This window comes from Tamandua tetradactyla, chromosome 4 (genome assembly GCF_023851605.1).
Source record: "Tamandua tetradactyla isolate mTamTet1 chromosome 4, mTamTet1.pri, whole genome shotgun sequence".
Lineage (NCBI taxonomy): Eukaryota > Metazoa > Chordata > Mammalia > Pilosa > Myrmecophagidae > Tamandua > Tamandua tetradactyla.
The window spans coordinates 103,483,904-103,511,454 of NC_135330.1; the positions used below are offsets into that span (position 1 = coordinate 103,483,904).

The 27,551-nt window shown below is 38.1% G+C and overlaps 1 protein-coding gene across 1 annotated transcript in view; it reads right to left on the reverse strand.

Moving 5' to 3' along the window:
- Window positions 1–21,103, reverse strand: part of LOC143681244 (uncharacterized) — a 29,873-nt gene extending 8,770 nt beyond the window's left edge. The window contains exon 1 of the mRNA XM_077158093.1: window positions 20,972–21,103. The gene's annotated coding sequence lies outside the window, so the exon portion shown is untranslated. The remainder of the gene's footprint in view (window positions 1–20,971) is intronic.
- Window positions 21,104–27,551: the final 6,448 nt, after the last annotated feature.

Genomic DNA, 27,551 nt, shown 5'->3' on the forward strand with positions numbered 1-27,551 from the left:
ATTGTGAAAGAAAGGGAAACAAAAAATGTCCCGCATTGTTATGCATTGTAATTTTAATATAATTTTATATCAAAATCAAGTAAAATAGTATGGTCAGTTAATTCAAACACCATAATTACAGGGAATTTTGAATAGGGCATGAGATGTTATTAGCGTGTGCAAGTTAGTGTGATGCCCCAATACATCAGAATAATTTTAACAAGGACTAAACTTCCCTATCTGAGGAATTCCAGATATGCTTGTAAGCACTGTGGACAATCAATTCAATAGGGAGAGCCCTCGTTCTTGGACTTTGACCCTATGAAACCTATTCCTACAAAGGAGAAGCTAAGCTAGCTCCTTATAATTATGCCTAAGAGTCACCACCAGAGTACCTCTTTTGTTGCTCAGTAACCTGCTTAGAAGGCAAACACTTTTTCTATCAGAATGATCTCCTATGCTTTATATTGACCTAATCATCCTTTGTTTTAGAGAATACTTCTCACTTTTTGGAATAATTATGTATATGCTACCTCCTTTCTTTACTTTTAAAATCTTTTACTGTTTTAAAATGAAATATTTTTTCAGAGACCAGTGATCCTATTTAACAATTAAAACAATAATTTTTGCATATTGCCTTCCCAAAGTTTAACACTAAATGATGTCTTCTGGAATTCAGTCGTTGGGATTTTCCACGTAAGTACAGAAAGATAGGTGCTAAATTGTAAATATACAAACAGACAGGTGCTAAAATTGGTTAAATTTATGTATGATGGCATCAGTTGCATGGGAAGTATTATCAAGTTAAAAAGGATTTTGTAACTTCTACGGGTTAACTTTATAGAACACTGTGTTAACATGAACATTTCAGAAATTACATAATTTCTTTAAATTATGTAATCTTTAAAGCTCTTAGAGATTTTTCAATATCCTCACTGACCAAGAGATGCTCATTACTTATGTGCCAGATATTGGACAACAGTTTTATTATCCATAGGTTCAGTTATTCTTAGGAATGATAACTCAAGAACCAAAAGAAATTCCAAACCTATTGCCTGCTGTAGTGTACAACTTGATGCAGTTGCCCAAACTGTGTAAAAGCTACATAAGCTGCCCAATTAGTTAAAGCCTCAGCAAACTTAACTCCAAGCAGAACCAAAATTTTTCTTCCAGAAATTTGACTTATGAGATCCTTCTACTTTGACCTCCTAATCTTCACCTAAAGTGCTGTAGTATATTCTTAACCTTTTGTCTGATAAGGCAGAACCTTATCTCATTATTGTAAATTGGTACCTTCAGAAATGACTCCAGACATACACCTTTAACTATCCCAGATGTCATTCTATTTTTGTCATTGCTTCTTCTTATAGAAATTCTGATGATAAGGCTATTCAGGTACTACTCACTGGCAGAATGAGGTAGCCCTCCACAACTTTTTTCTGCTTGACAGGATGACCTCTATGCTCTTATCCTAGCCTGCTTTTTATCTGAAGGTAAATCTGTTAACATCTATACTAGTAACACATATGCTTTTGGTGCAGCCCAAGATGTAGCATACCATGGAAACAAAGACAGTTCCTCACTTCATCTGGTACTCTAATTCAAAATAGACAAATGTCCTTCTGTTACTTTACTCCCATCTGTGGTTGCCATAATTAAGAAAGAAGCTCACATAAAAAGACCTGAGACTGAATATTTTTTTAAAAATGCTCTTGCAGATTTTCATGTGGAAACAGCCTCCACCAAAACAGTTGGGATTAATGTCGTAAAGGAAAACTGTCTAAACTAAACAAAGAAACAGGCCTTCCCTGTCCCCAAATTTTACCTTTGCCATGATGATTACTCATAACATTCCCTTTGTGAAATAAAACTCCCCCTATATATAATTGTCACGATAGACTATGGCTCTATGATGAAAACTGACACTGATTACTTATTGTCACTACATGATGTGACCCAATTTGAAAATCTTTAATGCATTATACAAAAATTATCTCTTACAGGTAAAGGACATTCCATTAATCATAATTAATCACAATCTGGAACCAGGAAATTGGGTCCACTGGAAATGACACTAACAAAGCGCAGCCCCAAAACCTTATTAAAAGGAAACCTATCATTTGCCAGGAACTTCGGACACTGCAATTAAATTACAGGGTGTTGAACCAAGGGTCCACATAACTAAACTGAAAAAGGATCCAGCAGAGTCCTGGACTTGTTTTAACTCTGGAGATTTAATAATCAAATTAGCCAGAAAATGAAATAGAACATGTCACAAGGTACACGACTTATTCCCAAGATGATGGATAAAATCCTCACATAGTTTTTATCTATGGCATTTTTGCCACAGCCAACACCACCTTTTGAACTTGGGAAAACACCTCTGGGAAAGCTGAGACACAATTGTATGAAACAATCGAACAAGTGACATGGCTCTAACAGGCGATCTTCCTCAAGACCATTTTTAAATTTCTTTGATTTGACCTGGTTTAAAACATGGGACCTGAGTTTAGGAGCATATTAAGAGACAGACATTTGGGCATTTTACTACTCATACTACTCATCATTAAGTCTCCCTGGTGTACCGTTTTTTCTCCAGAGTATTAAATGGGGAGAATGCAGCTACTTGAGAACCAGCAATTTTTTTTTTTATGCCTGGCATGACAAAAAAAAAAAAAAAAAAAGGAAAAGCTGACAACATCATTACTACCTGTATGAGTCTGTTAAGCTGCCAGAATGCAATATACCAGAAATGGAAAAGCTTTTATAAAAAGAACTTAATAAGTTACAAGTTTACAGTTCTAAGCCTATATAAAATGTCCAAATTAAGACATGCAGGGAAGACTTCCTGGAAGATGGCGGCTTAGTAAGACCCGCGGATCTTAGTTTCTTCTCCAGGACACCTACTAGGAGAGTAGAAACGATACAGAAAGCGCCCAAAGCCACAACAGAGATAAAAAAGACAGCGTACCCCATCCTGGAACGGCTGGCTGGCTGAGAGAAGCAGCTCGGGTGAGATCGCCGAGGCGCGCGGGCCTTACCGGGCAGGGTGGCAAGCGGCCGGAGTTACTCCCTTCCCCCTTCCCGGGCTGGCTGGGAGAATTGGAGAGGTGGTCCCCTGAAACCAAGGCGACTGGCGCCCACACCACGCGCAGCCCCCGGACCAACTGAGAGAATTGGATCGGAAACCCCCAGGCCGCGGAGAACGGTGACCCCGTGACTCCCGGGGAACGTGCACTCTCTCGGGCGGGCCGCTGCCGCTGGTGCCCTCCCGCCACGCTTGTTGCCCAGGGCCGACTAGGAAATTCGGACGGGCTCTTTCCCGGGCTGCGGCGACCAGCAACCCTCCCTGCGTTCGGACACCCTCCCTGCATTCGGACCCCGGGCCGGCTCAAGCCGCTTCGGCTAGCGAACCCCCAGGACGGCGAGAGTTTTCCAAAGTTTAAGGTCCCACAGCACCTTTTACTGGTGGGACCCGCAGACAAACGTGTGCCACGAGCGCCACCTACTGGGCAGGATAAGAAAAACAGAACCCAGAGATTTCACAGAAAAATATTACAACCTTGCTGGGTCCAACACCAAGAGAAATCTGAATAAATGCCCAGACGCCAGCAGCAGAAGATAACTGTCCACGCTCAAAAGATTGAGAATATGGCTCAGTCAAAGGAACAAACCAATAGCTCAAATGAGACACAAGAGCTGAGACAACTAATGCTGAATATACGAACAGAAATGGAAAACCTCTTCAAAAATGAAATCGATAAATTGAGGGAGGACATGAAGAGGACATGGGCTGAACATAAAGAAGAAATAGAAAAACTGAAAAAACAAATCGCAGAACTTATGGAAGTGAAGGATAAAGTAGCAAACATAGAAAAAATAATGGATAGCTACAATGATAGATTTAAAGAGACAGAAGATAGAATTAGTGATTTGGAGGATGGAACATCTGAATTCCAAAAAGAAACAGAAACTATAGGGAAAAGAATGGAGAAATTTGAACAGGGTATCAGGGAACTCAAGGACAATATGAACCGCACAAATATACGTGTTGTGGGTGTCCCAGAAGGAGAAGAGAAGGGAAAAGGAGGAGAAAAACTAATGGAAGAAATTTTCACTGAAAATTTCCCAACTCTTATGAAAGACCTAAAATTACAGATCCAAGAAGTGCAGCGCACCCCAAAGAGATTAGACCCAAATAGGCGTTCTCCAAGACACTTACTAGTTAGAATGTCAGAGGTCAAAGAGAAAGAGAAGATCTTGAAAGCAGCAAGAGAAAAACAATCCATTACATACAAGGGAAACCCAATAAGACTTTGTGTAGATTTCTCAGCAGAAACCATGGAAGCTAGAAGACAGTGGGATGATATATTTAAAATACTAAAAGAGAAAAACTGCCAACCAAGACTCCTATATCCAGCAAAATTATCCTTCAAAAATGAGGGAGAAATTAAAACATTCTCAGACAAAAAGTCACTGAAAGAATTTGTGACCAAGAGACCAGCTCTGCAAGAAATACTAAAGGGAGCACTAGAGTCAGATACAAAAAGACAGAAGAGAGAGATATGGAAAAGAGTGTAGAAAGAAGGAAAATCAGATATGATATATATAATACAAAAGGCAAAATGTTAGAGGAAAATATTATCCAAACAGTAATAACACTAAATGTCAATGGACTGAATTCCCCAATCAAAAGACATAGATTGGCAGAATGGATTAAAAAACAGGATCCTTCTATATGCTGTCTACAGGAAACACATCTTAGACCCAAAGATAAACATAGGTTGAAAGTGAAAGGTTGGGAAAAGATATTTCATGCAAATAACAACCAGAAGAGAGCAGGAGTGGCTATACTAATATCCAACAAATTAGACTTCAAATGTAAAACAGTTAAAAGAGACAAAGAAGGACACTATATACTAATAAAAGGAACAATTAAACAAGAAGACATAACAATCATAAATATTTACGCACCGAATCAGAATGCCCCAAAATACGTGAGGAATATACTGCAAACACTGAAAAGGGAAATAGACTCATATACCATAATAGTTGGAGACTTCAACTCACCATTCTCATCAAGGGACAGAACATCTAGACAGAGGATCAACAAAGAAATAGAGAATCTGAATATTACTATAAATGAACTAGACTTAATAGACATTTATAGGACATTACATCCCACAACAGCAGGATACACCTTTTTCTCAAGTGCTCATGGATCATTCTCAAAGATAGACCATATGCTGGGTCACAAAGCAAGTCTTAACAAATTTAAAAAGATTGAAATCTTACACAACACTTTCTCGGACCATAAAGGAATGATGTTGGAAATCAATAATAGGCAGAGTGCCAGAAAATTCACAAATACGTGGAGGCTCAACAACACACTCCTAAACAACGACTGGGTCAAAGAAGAAATTGCAAGAGAAATTAGCAAATACCTCGAGGCGAATGAAAATGAAAACACAACATATCAAAACTTATGGGACGCAGCAAAGGCAGTGCTAAGAGGGAAATTTATTGCTCTAAATGCCTATATCAGAAAAGAAGAAAAGGCAAAAATTCAGGAATTAACTATCCATTTGGAAGAACTGGAGAAAGAACAGCAAGCTAACCCCAAAGCAAGCAAAAGGAAAGAAATAACAAAGATTAGAGCACAAATAAATGAAATTGAAAACATGAAAACAATAGAGAAAATCAATAAGGCCAGAAGTTGGTTCTATGAGAAAATCAATAAGATTGATGGGCCCTTAGCAAGATTGACAAAAAGAAGAAGAGAGAGGATGCAAATAAATAAGATCAGAAATGGAAGAGGAGACATAACTACTGACCTCACAGAAATAAAGGAGGTAATAACAGGATACTATGAACAACTTTACGCTAATAAATACAACAATTTAGAGGAAATGGATGGGTTCCTGGAAAGACATGAACAACCAACTTTGACTCAAGAAGACATAGATGACCTCAACAAACCAATCACAAGTAAAGAAATTGAATTACTCATTCAAAAGCTTCCTAAAAAGAAAAGTCCAGGACCAGATGGCTTCACATGTGAATTCTACCAAACGTTCCAGAAAGAATTAGTACCAATTTTCTTCAAACTCTTCAAAAAAATCGAAGTGGAGGGAAAACTACCTAATTCATTCTATGAAGCCAACATCACCCTCATACCAAAACCAGGCAAAGATATTACAAAAAAAGAAAACTACAGACCAATCTCTCTAATGAATACAGATGCAAAAATCCTCAATAAAATTCTAGCAAATCGTATCCAACAGCACATTAAAAGAATTATACATCATGACCAAGTAGGATTCATCCCAGGTATGCAAGGATGGTTCAACATAAGAAAATCAATTAATGTAATACACCATATCAACAAATCAAAGCAGAAAAATCACATGATCATCTCAATTGATGCAGAGAAGGCATTCGACAAGATTCAACATCCTTTCCTGTTGAAAACACTTCAAAAGATAGGAATACAAGGGAACTTCCTTAAAATGATAGAGGGAATATATGAAAAACCCACAACTAATATCATCCTCAATGGGGAAAAATTGAAAACTTTCCCCCTAAGATCAGGAACAAGACAAGGATGTCCACTATCACCACTATTATTCAACATTGTGTTGGAGGTTCTAGCCAGAGCAATTAGACAAGAAAAAGAAATACAAGGCATCAAAATCGGAAAGGAAGAAGTAAAACTATCACTGTTTGCAGACGATATGATACTATACGTCGAAAACCCGGAAAAATCCACAACAAAACTACTAGAGCTAATAAATGAGTACAGCAAAGTAGCAGGTTACAAGATCAACATTCAAAAATCTGTAGCATTTCTATACACTAGTAATGAACAAGCTGAGGGGGAAATCAAGAAACGAATCCCATTTACAATTGCAACTAAAAGAATAAAATACCTAGGAATAAATTTAACCAAAGAGACAAAAAACCTATATAAAGAAAACTACAAAAAAACTGCTAAAAGAAATCACAGAAGACCTAAATAGATGGAAGGGCATACCGTGTTCATGGATTGGAAGACTAAATATAGTTAAGATGTCAATCCTACCTAAATTGATTTACAGATTCAATGCAATACCAATCAAAATCCCAACAACTTATTTTTCAGAAATAGAAAAACCAATAAGCAAATTTATCTGGAAGGGCAGGGTGCCCCGAATTGCTAAAAACATCTTGAGGAAAAAAAAACGAAGCTGGAGGTCTCGTGCTGCCTGACTTTAAGGCATATTATGAAGCCACAGTGGTCAAAACAGCATGGTATTGGCATAAAGATAGATATATCGACCAATGGAATCGAATAGAGTGCTCAGATATAGACCCTCTCATCTATGGACATTTGATCTTTGATAAGGCAGTCAAGCCAACTCACCTGGGACAGAGCAGTCTCTTCAATAAATGGTGCCTAGAGAACTGGATATCCATATGCAAAAGAATGAAAGAAGACCCATCTCTCACACCCTATACAAAAGTTAACTCAAAATGGATCAAAGATCTAAACATTAGGTCTAAGACCATAAAACAGTTAGAGGAAAATGTTGGGAGATATCTTATGGATCTTACAACTGGAGGCGGTTTTATGGACCTTAAACCTAAAGCAAGAGCACTGAAGAAGGAAATAAATAAATGGGAACTCCTCAAAATTAAACACTTTTGTGCATCAAAGAACTTCATCAAGAAAGTAGAAAGACAGCCTTCACAATGGGAGACAATATTTGGAAATGATATATCAGATAAAGGTCTAGTATCCAGAATTTATAAAGAGATTGTTCATCTCAACAACAAAAAGACAGCCAACCCAATTTACAAAATGGGAAAAAGACTTGAACAGACACCTCTCAGAAGAGGAAATACGGATGGCCAAGAGGCACATGAAGAGATGCTCAATGTCCCTGGCCATTAGAGAAATGCAAATCAAAACCACAATGAGATATCATCTCACACCCACCAGAATGGCCATTATCAACAAAACAGAAAATGACAAGTGCTGGAGAGGATGCGGAGAAAGAGGCACACTTATCCACTGTTGGTGGGAATGTCAAAGGGTGCAACCACTGTGGAAGGCAGTTTGGCGGTTCCTCAAAAAGCTGAATATAGAATTGCCATACGACCCAGCAATACCATTGCTAGGTATCTACTCAAAGGACTTAAGGGCAAAGACACAAACGGACATTTGCACACCAATGTTTATAGCAGCATTATTTACAATTGCAAAGAGATGGAAACAGCCAAAATCTCCATCAACAGAAGAGTGGCTAAACAAACTGTGGTATATACATACGATGGAATATTATGCAGCTTTAAGACAAGATAAACTTATGAACCATGTAATAACATGGATGGACCTAGAGAATATTATGCTGAGTGAATCCAGCCAAAAACTAAAGGACAAATACTGTATGGTCCCACTGATGTGAACGGACATTCGAGAATAAACTTGAAATATGTCATTGGTAAGAGTTCAGCAGGAGTTAGAAACAGGGTAAGACAATGGGTAATTGAAGCTGAAGGGATACAGACTGTGCAACAGGACTAGATACAAAAACTCAAAAATGGACAGCACAATAATACCTAATTGTAAAGTAATCATGTTAAAACACTGAATGAAGCTGCATCTGAGCTATAGGTTTTTGTTTTGTTTTGTTTTGTTTCGTTTTGATTTTACTATTATTACTTTTATTTTTTTCTCTATATTAACATTCTATATCTTTTTCGGTTATGTTGCTAGTTCTTCTAAACCAATGCAAATGTACTAAGAAATGATGATCATGCATCTATGTGATGATGTTAAGAATTAATGATTGCATGTGTAGAATGGTATGATCTCTAAATGTTGGGTTAATTTCTTTTTTCCCGTTAATTAAAAAAAAAAAAAAAGAGAAGGGATAATTGGAGATGAAGGGATACAGACTGTACAACGGGACTGGATATAAAAACTCAGAAATGGACAGCACAATACTACCCAATTGTAATGCAATTATGTTAAAACACTGAATGAAGCTGCATGTGAGGTATAGGTTTTTTGTTTTTGTTTTTTTTTGTTTTTTTTTCTTTCTATTATTGTTTTAATTCTTATTCTGTTGTCTTTTTATTTCTTTTTCTAAATCGATGCAAATGTACTAAGAAATGATGAATATGCAACTATGTGATGTTATTAAGAATTACTGATTGTACATGTAGATTGGAATGATTTCTAATTGTTTTGTTAATTCTTTTTTTAATTAATAAAAAAAAAAAAAGAAAAGAAAAGAAAAAAAATAAATTAAAAAAAAAATAAATCCATTACAGATGTGGTCTGTCCAGAGGCAAAATTCTCTGACTGTGAACCTGTGAAACTTAAGTTAGATGCTACCAATATACAAAGGAGGAAGAGCCATAGAGTGAACACTCCCATTTCCACAGGAAGAAAACAGAAGGAAAACAGGGGACACTGGACACAGACAATTCCGAGAACCTGCAGGGCATACTTACTTAGATTTTAAGGTCTGAGAGTTATCTATAGAATGATGTTTTATCCTTGGGGCTTGAGAGGACTGTCAGTCCCATCCTTTCCAGGGGCATGAGCAGCAAGCAGTTCTGCTCTTCCCCAACACTGCGTTGAGGACTCCAATATCTCTAAACATTGGAGCTTCAACATATTCAAAGACTGGGAAGATGACCATGTTTCCAGCCCCATCCTCCTCAAGCATCTGAGTAGCAGCTGGAGTCTCTACCTTCTCTGGAGCACAGACTCAGCACCCTCAAAATAGTGAGGTGGTGACCAAGCTCTCCCCAATCTCTGAGGAATGGGCTCCACCCTCTCTGAGGCCTGGGACAGCAGTACTCTTCCTGAAGAATGGGGAGGCTAAGCTCCTTTCATTTCCCAAGGCATCTGAAAGCCCTAGGGCGGCAGCACACTTTCTGAACAACAAGGAGATTCTAAGACCTGTGTATTAGTTTGCTAACGCTGCCAGAAAACAATATACCAGAAATGGAGGCTTTTAAAGTGAGAATTTAATAAGTTACAAGTTTATAGCTCTAAGGCTACAAATATGTCCTAAGGCATTCAGAGAAAGATACCATGGCTCAAGGAAAGGTGATCTGGGAAGTCATGTGGCTGGCATCTGCTGGACCCTGTTTCCCGTTTTGCTGCTTCTAGCTTCTAAAGAGAGTAGTTTCCTCTCTAAACATCTGTGGGCAGTCACTTAGCTGCTCCAAGACAAAAACTCTTGGTTTCATGACTCAGATTAGCATCTGCCAGGTCTGGAGATTTCTTCTCTTCAGTTTCTGGCTATTTCTATGAGTCCCTGTGTAACACCTAGGCTATTTCTATCTCGATCTCCAAATGCCTTCATCAGATCCCTCCATCAGCTCTGAACTTTTTTCAAAATGTTTCCTCTTTTAAACGACTCCATTAAACTAATCAAGACCTACCCCGAATAAATGAAGTCACATCTCCATCTAATCAAAAGTCACATCCAAAATATTTCGTAGATAACAGAGACTATCAGGAGATAGAAACAGAGTAAGATATTGGGTAACTAGAGATGAAGCGATACAGATTGTGCAACAGGACTGAATGTAAAAACTCAGAAATGGACAGCACAATACTACCTAACTGTAATACAATTATGTTAAACACTGAATGAAGCTGGATTCAGTGAGAATGACAGAGGGAGGAGGGCTGGGGGCATAAATGAAATCAGAAAGAAAGATAGATGTTAAAGATTGAGATGGTATAATCTAGGAATGCCTAGAGTGTAAATAGTGACTAAATGTACAAATTTTAAATATGTTTGTGCATGAGGAAGAACAAAGGAATGTCATTACTGCAGGGTGCTGAAAATAGACGGTAATTAATATTTTTAAAAAAATTTTCACCTTATGTGTAAGACTAAAGCAAAAAAATGTTTATTTGGTACAAAATTTATATTTTGACTAGTGCATTTTCTAATATAACCTATGTAGATAGTCTGATTGAACACTATAAGTACTTGGAATCTCGGGTAGGACATGAGACTTTGTTGGTTTGTCCAGAGTGATACCCCGATGAATTCCAGAGTGATTTGATCAGTGAGTGGAAAAGTATTTGCAAAACCTTTTGCAAATGGTGAGAACGGGGAGAAATTCAACTTCCCCAAGTTGAATTCTTGATATTATCACAAGCAGCGTGGACAAACAAAGCTAAAGGCTGAGCCCCCAGTCTTGGGGTTTGTTCATATGAAACTTAACCCCACAAAGGATAGATCAAGTCTACTTAAAATTTAGGCCTAAGAGTCACCCCCAAGAGAGCCTCTTTGTTGCTCAGATGTGGTCTCTCTCTCCAGCCAACACAACAAGCAAACTCACCACCCTCCCCCTGTCTACGTGGGACATGACTCCCAGGGGTGCAGACCATCCCAGCAACATGGGAGAGAAATCCTAGAATGAGCTGAGGCTCAGCATCAAGGGATTGAGAAAACCCCTAAAATGAGCTGAGACTCAGCATCAAGGGATTGAGAAAACCTTCTCAACCAAAAGGGGGAAGAGTGAAATGAGACAAAGTGTCAATGGTTGAGAGATTCCATACAGAGTTGAGAGGTTATCCTGGAGGTTATTCTTACGTATTAAGTGGATATCACCTTGTTATTCAAGATGTAATGGAGATGCCTGTAAATGTAGAGCTGTGTTCCAGTAGCCATGTTTCTTAATGATGACTGAATAATAATATAGCTTTCACAATGTGACTGTGTGATTGTGAAAACCTTGTGCTGATGCTCCTTCTATGTACCTTGTCAACAGACGAGTAGAACATAACGGAATAAAAATAAATAATAGGGGGAACAAATGTTAAAATAAATTTAGTTTGAAATGCTAGTGACAATGAAAGCGAGGGGTAAGGGGTATGGTATGTATAAATTTTTTTTTCTGTTTTCGTTTTATTTCTCTTTCTGTTGTCTTTTTTATTTTTTCTGAATTGATGCAAATGTTCTAAGAAATGATGAATATGCAACTAAGTGATGATATTGTGAATTACTGATTATATATGTAGAACGGAATGATCACATGTTAATGTTCTAATTCATTTGTTGTTAATTTTTTAAATTAATAAATACATAAATTATAAAAAAAAGTCACATCCATAATTGGGCATGTCACATCTCTGTGACTATAATCTTATCAAAAGTTCCCACCCTGCAGTATCGAATCAGAATTAAAAGACATGGCTGCCCCACACAAGACTGGATCAGGATTAAAATATGGCTTTTCTAGGGGTACAGAATAGCTTCAAAACAGCAAAACCTGCCTTCTGCAAACTCTGCATGCAAACTTACCCTTTCCATGTGCATGGGTGAATAGTCTCCTGGATTGAGGTTTTCTGACTCCAGACCTCAGTTTCCATGGTTCTGCCAAGATTATTTTTCTTTCATCTGTTTCTTTCTATCTCATTTAGTCCAGACTGGCAGTTGTTCTGGTTATACAGATATCACGGGAAACTCATTGGTTTCATGTGCAGAACACAGGGGTCCTGACCATCAGACAACCGGACTTTTCCACAAATCCTTTCTAGATAACTCTATCCCCAATCCTAACCCATCCTGAAATGTCTGAGTGGTTTCCATGTTAGGCTAAAACCTCACGTGAGGCATTTGTTTTCCAAAAGCTCAAAATTGTCCAAACTATCAATTTTGGGTTTCTTTGTAGACAAGAGTTCAGTTTTCAGCTTAACCCTTTACCCTTGCATTTTACTATAAGCTGCATAGAGAAGCCAGGTTGCATTTTCCAATTTAATTAGGAAATTTCGTCTGCTAAATGTCCAAACTTGTCATTTTCAAATTCTATTTTCCATTTAATGCTAGAACTCAATTTGTAAAAGTATCTGCCACTTTAAAACAAGGAATGGCTTTCTTCCAGTTGGCAATGACACACTAATCATTTCTGGCATCTATATTTCTACCAACAGTCTCTTCAAAGCAATCTAGGGCTTTTCTACCAATCATCTTATGATTCATTCAGAATCTTTCCCTTTTCCATTTATAAAGCTGTTCCAGCATTTTTGGCATTTGCATCTCACAGCATCCTACATCTTGGTACCAAATATGTTTCAGTTTGCTAAGGCTGCAGGAACACAATATAGCAGAAATGAGTTTGCTTTTATAACGGGAATTTACAATATACGTTCTTAAGCTAAGAAAATGTTTGAATTAAGGCATCAGCAGATGATACCCAGACTGAAGAAAGGCTGCTGACATCTGGGCCACCTGTGTCACATAGGAAGGTGTTTGCTGGTGTTTTGCTCCCAGGTTTCACTGCCTTCAGCTTCTAGTTCTCTCAGCTTCTCTGGGTCCTCTCTTAACTATCTGGGTGTTTTCTACTTTAGTTTCACTGGACTTTTCCTGTCTTTTATGCTCTTATAAAGGACTCCAATGGAGGGATTAAGACTCACCTTAAGGGGGCTGGGTCACATCTCAATTGAGCCAAAAGAACCCACCCAGAACAGGTCTGCACTCACAAGGATGGATTAAAAGAACATTTTTTTTTCTGCCTGCATTTTGGAGAAGAGCTTTGAAATAGTGGGGTGAAGAAAGCCTGGCTTGATGAACTACAGGAGGTTAGGATGTATGAGTGTTGTTATAAGTTAACATACTTCCCAAAGCACATGTTAATTTCTTAGAACAATAGATGCCCTTTTAAAATTCTAATAGAAGGCAAAAACAGCCATACCGTACTGGGTTAGTTAAAAGTAACCTGTATCCTTAAGACATATCTTGGGCTAGTGTAAACAAAATGATTTGACATAGATGGAATATTTGTACTCTTCCCATTGCCATGTTATAAGGTATGACAACTGCGCCAATGTAAGAGACACCTGAAATGTATGCTATTCATTTTTATCATGGTGAATCTTTTCATTGAAAATATAAGAATTAAACCATTAGAGGACGGGAGATAGCAGAGTCAGGGAAGACACTATAAAATGCGGCCAAGATCAGGGCTTGCTGAGGAAAACCAACATCTAGCATTTAATGGACGGTGACTGATGCGTTCCTTATCCAGACTTTTCTATTTAATTTTCGGGAGGGGAGGGCTTCTTTGAAATGTGGTATATCCATTTTAAAAAATGGAAAGTAGTGGCAAAGTAAGATCTTTATAAAATATGTGTCAGCTTATAGTTAACCTTTTAAAAAAAGGCTCTATTCTACAAAATGAAAAATAGCCTGTGCCGGTTTGTACCCTAGAAAAGCCATGTTTTAATCCTAATCCCATTTTGTAAAGGTAGCTGTTTCTTCGTAGCCCTATGCAGTACTGTATGCTGAAAACTTTAATTAGATTATCCCCATGGAGATGCAACTCACTAAGTGTGCGTATTAAACTTGATTAGGTTGCAATGTGTCTCCACCCATTCCAGGTGGGTCTTGACTGGTTTTAACAGAATCCTTTAAAAGCTAGAGAATGACAAGAGAGAAAGCCATGAGATTCTGAGAGAGCAGAACGACATTAGAGGGTTTTGAACATGCAATGTACTCTATGAAGAATAAATCCAAAAAGACCTATTCCAATACAATTACTAATCAGACTGTCAAATGCCAAAGAGAAAGAAAGAATTCTAGAGGCAGTAAGAGAAAAGCAATTCAGCATATGTTAGGAAAACCAAAACCTAACTGTGGATTTCTTAACTGAAAAAAGAGAGGCAAGAAAGCATGAAGTATTTAAGATACTCAAAGAAAGAAAGCCTGCCTGCCAAGAATTCAATATCCATCAAAACTTCAAAAGAGGGGGCAGTTTAAAATATTCACAGATAAAAAGGAACTGGAAAATCCATTAACAAGTGATCTACTCTACAAAAAATACTGAAAGGATATAGAAAAACAGGACTGGAGGTGAGTGTAGAAATGATGTCTATCAGTAGGGATAACTAAAAAAGGTAAAAAGAGAAAACACAAGATATGACATAAAATGCAAAGGATAAAATGGCTGAAGAAAGTACTGCCTTTACAGGAGCAATATTAGACAATAAGTTAAACTACCCAATCAAAAGACACAGGCTACTGGAATGGAAAATACAACATGATCCATCTATATGATGTCTATAAGAGACTCACTTTAGACCGAAGGACAGGAGGTTGCAATTGAAAGGTTGGAAAGATACTCTACACAAGCAGTAACCAAAAACAATCTGAAGTAGCTATACTAATATCAGACAAAATAAATTTTAAATGCAAAAATGTTAAAAAACACAAAGAAGAACCCCACATATTAATAAAAAAGGCAATCCACCAAGTAGAAAGAACAATTTATGCACCTCACCAGGGTGCCCAATAATACATGAAGGAAACGCTGGCAACACTGGAAGGAGAAATAAACATCTCCACAATAATAACTGGAGATTGCAATAAACCACTCTCATGTATGGAAAGAGGATCTAGAAAGTGGATCAATAATGAAATAGAGATCTTGAGTAATATGTTAAATGAACTAGACTTAAAAGGCATTTATAGAACATTGTACCTCAAAACAGCAGGATATACATTCTTCACAAGCGCTGATAGATTGTTCTTTAAGAAAGACTATCTGTTGGGTCACAAATCAGATCTTAATAAATTTTAAAAGGTTGAATTCACACAAAACCCTTTCTGTGGTATACTGAAATGAAGCTGAAGATCAGTAACAGGAGGAGGAATGGAAAATTCACAAATTTATGGAGGCTAATACAAGGCACACTTATATACAGTAGGTCAAAGAAAAAATTAGAGAGAAATCAGCAAATACCTCAAGGCAAAGGAAAAGGAGAACACAAAATACCAAAACTTATGGGATGCAGCAAAGGTAGTGATGAGAGGGAAATTAATTGCCCCAAATAGCTCCATTAAAAGAAAAACAAAGAAATAAAATCAAAGACATAACTGCACACCTGGAGAATTAGAAAAAGATGAGCAAACCCAAAGCAAACAGAAGGAGTGAAATAAAGATTAAAGGAGAAATAAATGAAATTAAGAACAAAACAACAACAGGGAACATCAACAAAATCACATTCTGACTTGCTGCAATACGTTTCATAGATGTAGAAGCTGCTGTCATAGAAGAAGTATAGAGGGAACATTGCTGGTGAGGTATTTAATTTTGGAAAAGAAAACTTTGAAGTGAAAAAGGGTGATCGAAGTGCACAGCTGATTTGTGAACAGATTTTTTATCCAGAAATAGAGGAAGTTCAATATTTGGATGTCACTGAAAGGGGCTCAGGAGGTTTTGGTTCTACTGGAAAAAATTTTAATTTCTGCCAAGAATAGAAAACATACTTTTTTCGCTTAAAATTAATGGTTTTACTTAAAGTATTTTTGTGTTTTGCTTCTATATACTTAATAGCTCTAAACTCTAAAAAATTTAGGTTTCTTATGATCAGGAAAGGGCACCCCTGGTGGGATCACATAGAAACTTTCTTGCATTTTTCTACCAATTGGTTTCTGCATGTAAATCTGCTTTGTAGTGACCTCATACAAGCAGCTTCTTTTTCAGTTCATTTTTTCGTATAAATGTACATTTATTGGAATATAAACATTATTTAATTTACTAAAGCAACCTTTTTTGCTTTAATAGCTTTAAAAACCATAAAAATGCCTTTTATTCAGTAAACTTGAATTCTTTTACAAATACAAATTTTTGCATAAACTGAATTAAAAGATAATAAAAGGAGAGCTTACAGTTAAAAAAAAAGAAAACAGACCAATTTCTCTAAGGAATATAGATATAAAATATCAACAAAATACTTGCAGTGTCAATCCAATAACATGTTAAAAGTATTATGCACCATGATCAAGTGGGTTTTTATCCCAGGTATGCAAGAGAGATTCAAGAGAAAAACGTCAATTAATATAATACACCATATTAACAAATCTAAGGGGAAAAAAACACAGGATCATCTTGATCAATTCGGAAAAACCATTTGACAAAATCAAACATCCTTTCTTCATAAAAACACTCAAAAGACAGGAATTGAAGGAAATTTCAACATGATAACGGAAATATTTGAAAAGCCCACAGCTATCATCATACTCAATGAGGAAAGATTGAAATTCTTCCCTCTAAGATCTGGAACAAGAAAAGGATGCCCATTATTATCACTGTTATTTAACATTTCCTGGAAGTTCTAGCTAGAGCAATTAGGGGAGAAAAAGAAATAAAAGGCATTCAAATTGGAGAGGAAAAGGTAAAACTTCCTTCTGTTTGCAGATGACACGATCCTGTATTTAGAATATTCAGAAAAAAAACATGACAAAGTTACTTGAGCTAATAAACAAGTTCAGCAAAGTGACAGGATACAAGACCAACATGAAAAAATATCAATGGAGTTTCTATACAGTGGTAATGAGCTATCTAAGGAGGTAATCAAGAAAAAAGGAATTCATTTATAAAAGCAACTAAAAGAATCAAATATCTAGGAATAAACTTAACCAAGGATGTAAAGGACTTGAAAACAGAAAACTACAATACATTGCTTAAAAAAATTTTCAAAGCCCTAAAAAGGTGGAACGACATTCTATGTTCATGGAGTGGAAGGTTAAATGTTATAAAGATGTCAATTCTATCCAAATTGATCTACAGATTCAACACAATACCTATCAAAATCCCAACAGCTTACTTTACAGATATAGTAAAACCAATAATAAAATTTATTTGGAAGGGCCATATGCCCCAAACAGTTAAAAACATCTTGAGAAAGAAAAATGAAGTTGAATTTTCTTGAGAAAGAAAAATGAAACAACACTTTCTGATGTTAAAGTATATTACAAAGCTACAGTGGTCAAAATAGCATAGTACTGGCTTAAGGTTAGTCATGCTGGTCAAAGGAATTCAAGTGAAAACTCAGAAAAGACCCTCTCATTTCTGGCCAATTAATTTCTGATTAGGAGACTGAGTCCACCACTGGTACAGAGCAGCCTCTTTAAGAAATGGTGCTGAGAGAACTGGATATCCATCTCTAAAAGAATGAAAAGAATCCCCATCTCATATGTTATACAGAAATTAACTCGACATGGATCAAAGTCCTAAAACATTAGAGTTAGGAACATAAAATTCTATTAGAAAATGTAGGGAAATATCTTAAAGATCTTGTAGTAGAAGGTGCTTTTCTGGACCCTAGACCCAAAGGAAAAGCAATGAAAGAAGAAATTGATCAACGGGATCTCCACAAAATGGAATATTTTTGTGCATTAAAGGACTTCGTCAAGAAAGTAAAAACGCAGCCTAGTCAATGGGAGAAAATATTCGGAAACTATCCAAGTTTCCGAGAAGCACTGAATATCTAGAATATATTAAAAAATCCTACAACGCAACTGAAGCACTGAATATCCAAGAAGCACTGAATATCTAGAATATATTAAAAAATCCTACAACTCAACAATAAAAAAACAACCCAAACAAACAAAAAATGGACAAAAGACATGGATAGATACGTTCCCAAGGAGGAAACACAAATGAATTTTCTTTTTATATTACTATTAATTTTTCATTTTGGAGCAATGAAAATTGAATGTGGTGATGATTACTCACCTAGGTGATGATGCTGTGAAACACTGCCTACTTTGGATGGATTATATGATTTATGAATACATCTCAATAAAATTTGCAATGATAAAACTGGCAAAAGGGATAGACACATTTCCAAAGAAGAAATACAAATGGCTAAAAAGCATATGACAAAATGCTCAACTTCACTAGCTGTCAGGGAACTACACACCAAAATCACACTGAAATACCATTTCACACATACTGGAATGGCCATTGCCAAAAAATAGAAAACTACTAGTTCTGGAAAGCATGTGGAGAAATAGGTACACTTATTCACTGTGGGTGGGAATGTAAATGGTGCAGCCACTTTGGAGGGCAGTATGGTCATTCCCCAAGAAGCTAAGTAAAAATCGTTATGTGATCCAGTAATCCCATTATTAGGCATATATGACTGAAAGCAGGGACATGAATAGACATTTGCATGCCAATGTTAACAGTGGCATTATTCACTATTGCCAATAGAGGCAAACAGTCCAAATGTCCACCTGGTGAGTGGATAAACAAACGACGTAATATTGTGCAGCGGTAAGAAGGAATGAAGTCATGATGCATGAAACAATGTAGATGATCCTGGATGACATTACACTGCATAAAGTAAGCCAGAAAGAAAAGGTCAAATATTGTATAGTCTCACTAATATGAACTAAATATAATGAGCAAAATCTGGGGGTTAATTCTGAGAGCACAGGTGTCTGGAGATAGGAAGACTGTAGCAACTGGGCAACTGATGGTTAAGGAGTATAGCATACTTATTAAGGTTGAGCGTAAATGTTCGGTATGGACAGCACAATATTGTGTGATGTGTAGTGTTAGGTCTAGCAAAAGGAACTCTTGACGCAAAGCTCCCTTCAGTCCCCCTCCACAATGTCCTTGGCAGGTTACAAACTCCCATTCAGTCAGGAAACAATGCACCAGGTAGAGGTACCCTCCCCTCCTGGGGTCACCTTCCCTTTAAAAGGCAGCTTCCAGAACAAAGGGAGGGAGCCATTTTTCCTTCCTTTCGCTGGCTCCCGCCTGCCTTTTTCTCTGCTTTTTCTTTTTTCTCTCTTCAATAAATCCGTTAAGCTTTGGCGAGCTGTCCCACATGGATTCCTTAACGACGCCATGCCTAACAGGTAGCACAATACTAAAAGTATAATTAGAAAGCTGAGTTTGAGTACAGTTGAAAGAGGAAAACTAGAATGATTTACGTTACCAGAAGGAAAGCTACAGGAGAAAACATGAATACAAGGTGAGAGTTTGGGTGACTTGGCCTTCCAATGCCCTCATTTTCTGTCAAGTGGGAATAATAAGAGGACCTACCTACCTTTTACTTAAGCTTATAACTGTTGACCTGGGGACCCAGATAATGACTATGACCTAAGATTTCTCATTTATCACTATCTTCTGTGTTACACTCTGTGAGAAATAAGGAGTTAGCACATCTAAGTGAAGAGAATTTTTTAAGACGTATGTAAAGGCTTCAAGTGAGAATTATTATGACCTGATAATCCTCCTGTTAGGTACCGAGTCCTTAAGGAATCCACCCAGGACAGCAAATCTAAGCGGAAAAGATTTACTGAGGTGAGGAAGCAGGGAAAAGGTAGATGAGAGAGCAAAAGGGAGAAAGCACGTGGGAGCCTGAAAACGGCAGGCTCTTGGCTCTGAGAGCTGTTTCAAAGGTGCAGTGACGCCGGGAGGGGCCCACTAGGCGGTGCGTGGTCCCGCGACCGGGCGGGGGCTGGTTAACTTAAACGATGTGATTCCTTGCTGGGGTTCCTGACACACTGCTCTGCCCTCAAACATCAGGCTCTGCGAAAGAAGCTGAAGGACTCCTGGTTCACGGAGTCCATTTTAAAAGTTGTTTTTCTGAGACCTGAAACCTCCCATGCTTTAAAAAAAAAAAAAAAAAAGTTAAGTCACCTTTGGGAAGTTTTTATCCAGTTAGAAAAATGTATGCAAATAGATAAGAACCACGTGGATGATTTGAACTAGCAATCCAACAGACCGATAAAGTACCTTCAATCACCTAGAATAAGAGCGACGGCTCACAATTTTCATTACATGCTCTCTTTTCGAAACCTTACTGCATTATCAGAACAACAACGCTACAAGTTTTTTGGGGGCTAGGGAGTGCATGGTCCGGGAATCGAACCCGCGTCTCCCGCATGAAAGGCGAGCATTCTACCACTGAACCATTCGTGCACCCTACAAGCTGGTTTTTAATGATGGAAAATAAAATAACATAATTAAACACTTTTACCTGGTATCCGCGGCTGGGTGCTGGACCGCACTCCCTCCCCCTTCCCCCACCCCACTTCCCACGAAGGGCGGGGAAGGCTCTTGAAGAGCCCGCTCCGGTCCGGCCGCCTCGCCTCTGGGAGGCTCTCTGCGCCCCGGGCCGGCAGCGACACGCTCCGGTCATTCGAAGGGCGGCCCTCGGGAACTGCGGACTCACCTACGCGAGCTGTGCCCGCCGTCGCTGTCTCGCGTCCACCCCAGAGGCCCGGCTGCTCCAGTACTAGACTCACCGGATCCCGGCGCTAGCAGAGACTCCCTGGAGCATGCAATTCTCGCGATATTTGGGCTTTCGTCCCAGGAAGCGGAAGCAGGAAAGGAACGCGCTTCCGATGTCGCCGCACCGTCTCAGCAGTGAATGGGGAGAAGGAAGGCGGCCTCTCTCTGGGCGAAGGATCTTCCTCAGCCGCAGCCATTTCCCTAAACCATCACTGGAAGAAAACTGAAGAAAGAACCGCCATATTTCTTCGATTTTAAGGTGCGTTTTCTTTGCATCATATCATCTCTGAAAGCCAGGACCTGTCTAACAATGAATGGTGTGTTCTTGCTGTATTGGCAGGATTTTGTGCTCCTTACTGACTCTGGAAATAATCGTACATCTTAAAACCGATGGAATCGTAGATTCGGTGATACACAGCAGGTAGAACTTCAACCCAGTTCATGGGGCCTGTGAAGCCAATCCGTCTTAAAGGTTCTGCAGGTCTCCGTAGTCCCTGAACTTTTTTCAGAGACTTAGACTGGTCATTCCGAGTTTTGGGAAAGCTGCTCTGGCCAGTTGCTACGTGATGGACCCAGTCCTAAGCTTGGAATTCACTTTTCCGACCCAGGAGAAACCAAATCTCTAACCTCAAGCACCTGAAATTGTTGGCCCAATAAACCTCAGCAAAGTGGCTTCCCCTGTTGGGCAACTCTCTTTGCAACCCTGGCAAAGTTTAGAATTTAATATACAAGAGTACTTGTTAAATATGGCAGATTTGCCTCCTCTTCCAGGGCTTTTATAAAGGCAAAAACCCATGAGGGCAAAAGGTGGGATCTTGTGGAACTGGAGCGAGATGAACAGTGGTTGCTGCCTTAGAAGATGAGCATGGAGGCCAGTGACTGAGGCATCCTGCGTTAGAATGCAGCTGGGAAAGGAAGAGACCCAGACCTCTCCCTACCCGTGCCTCTGATATGCATGGCCCCCTGCCCCAGCAGTGACTGCGAAGTGAGCTCCAGGAGAGGAGGTCAGAAGCCCAGCTGACCTGGGGCAGAGGCCTCTTCTGAGGCTCCTTAGAAAGGAGGTGTCCTTTCTGCACTACTCCCAGCTCAAAAGAAAAGACTGGCAGGTGTAGCAGATAGGATTAACATAAGACCTGCAGAACTACTTGGGAGTAGATGGCATTAGGGTGGTGGTGGCAGTAAGCTGCTTTATGTTATCTGATTTATGTAAGACAGTCTAGGAGGAAGAGAATGTTTGTTTACCCCAAATGGTTATTTTAAGTACGAAGGAAGAATACTGAAAGATAAACTTTGTTCCCTCAGGAAATGCATGCATGCCTATTGTCATCCTGCACTATATAACCAGGATCTGGTTAAAAATAAAATTGTCTGATGTCTGATGTAAACTTAAGCTTCAGACCTCCTGAGCCCGTGTGTCTGTCTGTCTTTCTTTCTCGTCATTCCTTAATACCCTTCGAGCTCCATTTCATAGGAAGCAACAGGCAGGTCCACCAGAAGAATGGACAGATCCTGGCCTCAAAAGTCAGCAGCCCCAGGTGCTAGAAGCATTTCACTGGTCATGCCACTGAAGATCCTGGGGTCCTTAAACAACAGAGTACAGAGAGAAATAACAAAGGAAGAGGGACTAGGAACAGAAATGATTCTTACACATATCTTCTGGGCTTATAAATAGCAAGGGTTTTCTGGGGTATTTCCCTTGTAATAGAATTGCTGGGAAATAAATACTACATTGTTCAACGTCGTATTTTAAAACCAAATTGTGTTTTCCAAAATGATAGAACCACTTCAACAGTGTATAATACTATTCTACATCCTTTTAAATTTTATTAAATTTAAAATAAAATAAAATCTGGTAAGTGTAAAATTGTATCCAGTGACCTAAATTTGCATTTCTCTGGTTCTCAGTAAATCTGAGCACATTTTGGTATGTTTATGGGCCCTTCATGTTTCCTTTTTTTGTGACATGCTTTTTCACATCTTTTTCTTATTTTTCTCTATTATTTTTTTAAAATGAATTTTAATCTTCATATAGTCTAGATACTGATGCTTATTAGTTAATATCATAAATATCCCAGTTTATGACTTGCTTTTCACTTTCTTTACATGAAAAAAATCTTTTGATGAAAATAAGTTACTAAAATTAATACACTAAACTTTATGAAACTCCTCATTTGTATACTTGTCTAATTTCCTTCAATCTTCTTAAACTCTGTTACTCTAAGAATTAATCTGTAGATTCCTTGGAGTTTTTAGATATAATTCAGTCTGCATAATGGTAATCTCTGGTCAACTTAATGTCTTGGATAGGACTTCTAGAAAAGATTGTTTATAAATCGTGATAACGAGCATTGTACTTTTAAACAGAATCCTTCTAGTTTTGCTATAATGGTTTTTGCAAGTCTTTGTTAAAGGTAATTCTCTTTTATTCCTAGCTTATATTATCAAATCATTTTTCTTGTGCCTTTTTTTTAACCATTTGGTGAGAGGGGCAGTCCTCTGTCTGCACCTCTTGCTTCTGGCTTGTGGCCTTCTCTAGCCCCCCAACTTGGGCTATGTGGGAGGCACAGGGAGCTAGCTCAGCGCCACATTTTCCCTCAAGTCCTGAGGTCCCTAGCCGACTCACCTTTTTCTTGCCAGAATTCAGAACCTTTCCTGTATTTGTTTATTGTATGATGTCCAAGGGTGTTTGATATAAATGGGAGGACTGGTGAGGAATGGGGTTACTCTAATCTTGACTTGAGCTGGAAGTCTGATAGTTGGGTTTATCAGACAAATTTGGTCCATTTTGAGAACAAGTGTGTTGTCTGGATGTTTGAACAGAAGACACAAAACAGAACACATGGTCACCAGATCTATACCTTCCTGGTTAATCTGAAACAGGAATCACTTTTGTCATTTTCACTGACATTCTCCCCACCCTTTCAAGGGCTCAACACTGCCAGATGGTTTTGAAGGTCTTGCTTTATTCTCTTAGGCAGTAGCCATGGAATTTCTATTCAGCACTTGTCTTTGTCCTCTCTGGTTAAAGGAGCCAAAAAGGACCAGGGGTTAGAACAATGGGTATAGGAAGGGAAGCTGCTGCCAGCCTAAGCCTTTTCGATCACTGATAGGAGTTTGTGCATCAGTGTCTCCAAGATCCTCTACTCTTGATTGCCCCCTCCCCGTTTTTTTTTGTTCTGGCGACAGATCTCTTGTCTTCCAGGGCTCGGAAGTTTCTTTTGTTTTTAAGCCTTGTCTCCCTATTCCGCACCCCAACACACCTCTTTTTAATCTAGATTCTAGATTCTTACTTTGTGTCTGGCTTATTTCACTCAGCATGATGTCTTCAAGGTTCATCCATGTTGTCACAATTATCAGATCTTCATTCCTTTTTATGGGTGCCTAATATTCCATTGCATATATGTACCACATTTAAAAAAAAATTTTATTAATAAAACCATTCAACATACAGCATGAAGTTTCTTAAGATATGAACATTCCATACTTGATATGCAATCAGTGGTTCACAATATCATCACATAATTGTATATTCATTACCATGATCATTTCCCAGAACATTTACATCACTCCAGAAAAAGAAAAAGAAAAAACTCATACATACCATACCCCTTACCCCTCCCTCTCATTGACCACTAGTATTTTCTTCTACTCAATTTATTTTAACATTTGTTCCCCCTATTATTTATTTATTTTTAATCCATATTTTTTTACTCATCTGTCCATACTGTAGATAAAAGGAGCATCAGAACAAGGTTTTCACAATCACACAGTTACTTTGCAAAAGCTATATCAGTATACAATCATCTTAAAGAAACATGGCTACTGGAAGACAGCTCTACAGTTTCGGGCACTTCCCTCTAGACTCTCTAATACACCTTAAAGTAAAAAGGGGTTATCTTTATAAAGCATACGAATAACCTCCAGGATAACCTCTTGACTCTGAAATCTCAGCCAATAACACTTTTATTTTGTCTCATTTCTCTCTTCCCCCTTTCGGCAGAGAAGTCTTTCTCAATCTCTTGATGCTGAGTCCCCCTTCATTCTAGGATTTCTGTCCTATGGTGCCAGGGAGGTTTACACACCTGGGGGTCATGTCCCACAAAGAGAAGAGGAGGGCAGTGAGTTTGTTTGCTGTGTTGGCTAAGAGATAGGCGTATGTTCCACATTTTTAATTAATGAGGCTTAATTTTACACTTTTTTTGTATATGATCTGAGTTTAACAAATGCCAGCAGTCATGAAACCACCATTTTACAATCAGGATATAAAAAATGTAATGAACTCCAAAATTTCTCTTGTTTCTCAATATCATTGCCTGGTTTGATTATTAAAGTTAGGCTATCTTGTAAAATTAGTTCTGAAGAATTCTCTCCTCTTTTATTTCTCTAAAATGTTTGGAGAAGATTGTCATTGTTTTCCCTTTAAATGTTTCATAGATTTTAGCACAGAAATCATTTGGGCCTCGAGTTTTCCATATGGGAATATTTAGTTGCAAATTTAATTTCTTCACTGGGCTGTTCAGATTATTGGTTTCTTCTGTCAGTTTTGGTAATTTGTGTATTTTAATGAAATTTTCCAGTTTGTCTAAATGGTTTCATTTAGTTCCATGAAATTGTTCATAATATTCCTTTACTTTCCTTTTAATGACTTTAGGTCTAGTTATATTCCCTTCTTTCATCCTCAATATTGTAATAGTGTTTCCTGTGTTCTTAATCTGTCCAGCTATGTGTTTATTAATTTTATTCATTTTTCAAAGACCCAGCTTTTTTTTTCTACTTTTATTTCCAAAATTTTCACAGTTATCTGTATTATTTCTGTTCTTTTATTTATTTAGATTAAATTTGCTTTGCTTTTTCTAACTTCTTAATGGATGCCGGGTACATACCTACTGTCCCTGCCCCATGCCTCTGGGTCTGGGGTTTTCTTCTCACCTGGGGACACTGTGGGAGGTAGGTGCCCAGGGACCATGGGAGAGGGTGGCTTGGCAGATGCCCCATGGGCACCACGGTGGGGACTATACCAACCCAGCTGCCCCCGAGAAGGTCAGTGTCATCTACACAGAAGCTACTCACAATTCCAGCCTGCTAAGGGCGAAAGGAAGTTCTGGGTGATTCCAGCCTCCCACATCTGCCTGGGGAGATGAGTCTTTCTTTTTTAATGTGAGGTGTAAAATTTCATCTCAAAATTGCATTTGATGTAACCCAGAACTTTTGGTACATTGTGTTTTCATTTTCATCCCTCAAGATACTTGCTAATTTCCCCTGTGCTTTCTTTTTTAACTTATTGTTTGAGTTTATTTCCACTTATTTATGAATTTTCAAGTCCTAACTCCCTGACTGATTTCTAGCTTTATTTCATTGTGGTTAGAGAAGCTAATTTGTATGATTTCTGTATTTTTGAATTTGTTGACACTTGATTTTTGATCATACATAAGATCTACCCTGGGAATAACTCACGTGCCATAGAAAAGAATGTGTATTATTCTGCTGTTAGGTAAAGTGTTCTCTCTCTCTAAATATCTGTTAGGGTTAGTTGGTTAATAATATCTTTCTAATCTTCTATTTCGTTATTGCTTTTCTGTCTCGATATTCTATTCTTTATGAAAATGGTATATTGAGATCTCCTACTATTAATGTTTAATTATTTTTCACTTCAAATCTCTCAATATTTGCACCATCAATTTTGGGGCTCTGCCCTTAAGTGCATATATATATATATATAATTGTTAAGTCCTCTTGTTGAATTAACCCCTTTTTATATATAGTAACATTCTTTGTTCCTTGTAACAATTTTAATCTGCTAATAGTATTCCTGCTCCATCTCTCTTTTGCTTCCTGTTTGTGTTTTTCATTGTTCTTCCATCCTTTCACCTTCACCTTTTTGTGTCTTTCAATTTAAGTTAAATGTCTTGTAAGTGGCATTTAATTAGATCATGCTTTTTCATTCATTCTGCCAATCTCTGCCTTTTAATGGGAATTTAATCCGTTTACACTGAAAGTAACTGCTGATAATGCAGAACTTTAAAATGCCATTTTATTATTTGCCATTTGTATGTCATCATGTTCTCCTTAATTCTTTTGTTAATATCGTCTTTCATATTTATTTGATTTTTTTGTTTTGTGTCACTGTTAGCTTGCAAACTGCCAGAATACAATATACCAGAATTGGAATGGCTTTTATAAAGGCATATTTAATAAGTTGCAAGTTTACAGTTTTAAGTCTCTAAAATCGTCCAACTAATACATCCAGGGAAAGATACCTTAATTCAAGAAAAGTACCTTTCTTGGGTAGTCACGTGGCTAGCATCTGCTGGTCTCTTGCTCTTGGGCTCTGATGCTTTCAGCCTCTCTTCCTGTTGGGGTTCCTCACTTTGCTTCTCCAGGTCTGGCTTTCATCTCTTGGCTTCCCTTGGCTTTCTCCAGGTTTTGTCTGCTGGCTCCAGGCATCTCCAGACATCCATGTCTCTGTTTTCCAAATGTTGGCATCTGTGTTAGCTCTGGGCGCTAAGGCTTCTGTCATTTCT